The sequence below is a fragment of the Lathyrus oleraceus genome, chromosome 3 (assembly GCF_024323335.1).
Source record: "Lathyrus oleraceus cultivar Zhongwan6 chromosome 3, CAAS_Psat_ZW6_1.0, whole genome shotgun sequence".
Taxonomy (NCBI): Eukaryota; Viridiplantae; Streptophyta; class Magnoliopsida; order Fabales; family Fabaceae; genus Lathyrus; species Lathyrus oleraceus.
In genome coordinates, this window is record NC_066581.1 from 41,390,100 (window position 1) to 41,392,198 (window position 2,099).

The following is a 2,099-nucleotide window of genomic DNA, read 5'->3' on the forward strand; positions in this document are numbered from 1 at the left end:
AGTCTCATGCAACTCTTATTCTCCAAAATATTCCGAAGATACATCTCCGGAATATTTTAATGTTACCTTACATTTTGGTGCATTCGAAAATATATATCTCCGAAAACAGAGAGCATTTGTGAAAATTTATATGATGTGAAAGAAATATCTAAGGTGTCATAAGAAACTCTCTAAAATTATATCTAGCATCCCTAAGATCCCTCGTATGATTATAATACCAAAAGTACCCCTATTATTTTTTCATTAATCATATGTTTCAATTCTTTCTCTTAAACACAAAAAAATACTATAAGTTATATAAAAAACAGTATGTCTTTTAATGGAAATCGGATAAAACTTATATAAAAAGGCATCAAATTCATATAATTCAAAATGTATAAAAAAAATTGTAAATAATGTTTTTTTCAATAAATTTTAGAGATAAAAATCAAACACTTAAAATATTATAAAAATTATTTTTTATTGGATCTGATAAAAATGGAAATAATTATTGAGTATTTTAAAAAAAAAAAGATAAAATATATAAATCTAAAATCTATAGAAAAAGTCCTCATTATTTTCGTAGCAAATTCTGTAAGTAAAATGTCAAACCATTAAAATATTATTAAAAAATGTTTTCTTGCCAAACTTTTTAAAAAAATCTGACATCCCCACATATATTATTGGATATTTTAAAAAATCGGTAAAAATACATAAAATTTTAATTATAAACCAATCTTAAAAAAAAGAAAGTATAAGATACATATAACTCAAAATATGCAAAAATAAAAAAAATCCGCAAGTAATAAATTCTGCATATCAAAAACCAAACACTTAAGTAATACAAAAAAAAGTTTTTTTTACCGGTTTATTTTTTAAAAAATTGGAAGACTCACATATATTATAGTCAAGGGGTATTATAGTTAAATCAAAGATTATATGGGGTGCCAAGACCAATTAAAAATGTGCAAGGTAAAATTGATTCCGATGAAATTTAGTGTTTAATTTTTTACTTATGAAATTTGCTGTGGAAATATATTCCGATGAATTCTTCTAATTTTAAATTATATTTATTTTATGTATGTTTTTGAGTTTTTATCAGACTTTTCAATATCAAGTAATATGTGTGAGGGTGTACTGTATTTTATAAAAGATAAAGTAAAATAAGTATTTTTAATAATATTTTAATGATTTGATTTTTTAGCTAGGGAAATACGTTACAAGTTTTGAATTATATGTATTTTACTTATTTTTCTGAATTTTCAAATGATCTAGACTTAATTTTATGTATTTTTATCGATTTTTTTAAAATATCCAATGATTTTATGCATTTTTAAATAAAAAATCTGATAAAAAAAACCTATTTTAAATAATAAGTGTTTGATTTTTATCTACGGAATTTATTGCAGAATTGATTATGGAAACTAATTTTTCTACGCATTTTAGATTATATAAATTTTAATTATTATGTATGTCTACCGGATTTTTTTGGGTCTAAGGAATGTTTTCAACATGTTTGATTTTTACCTATGAAATTTATTACAAAATTGATTGTCAGATCTGATTTTAGAGGTGTCATGTAAAATTCTCGCCATCTTTCCATCCACGTTTGAACAACTCCTATCTAATTAAACAATTAATTCTACCATTATTTAGTGCACCAAAACACACTGGGTTATCATCATGATTTGATATGCTAAGAAACATTTCTCAACTTACAAGTTGCCAACATGAATGTTATGACGATCTTTTCTAACTTATATTGTATTGTTTCTGGGCCATGCGTGTTAAGTATGGTTTTGCTTTTGTTGCTTTAATGATTATCATATCTGAGTAGTTGTCAAGGAAATAAAGGTCATAAGGACCGTTTTGTGACAAACCTCATACAAATTCTTTATAAATTCGATATGAGAAGCAAACTTGAAGTTATTATGGAATTCGTTTTTATATTAGACGTCTCTATAAAAGTAAAGATATTTTAGATATCATTCATATGTTTAAAGGGTGTGAGTTGATATCCGAATGTGAATTTCAAATAACTGAGTTTGAGACGACAAAAGTGTCTAAAAACTTAGTTGAGAAAACTTTAATATAATAGTTATGCAAAAATTAATCTTAAA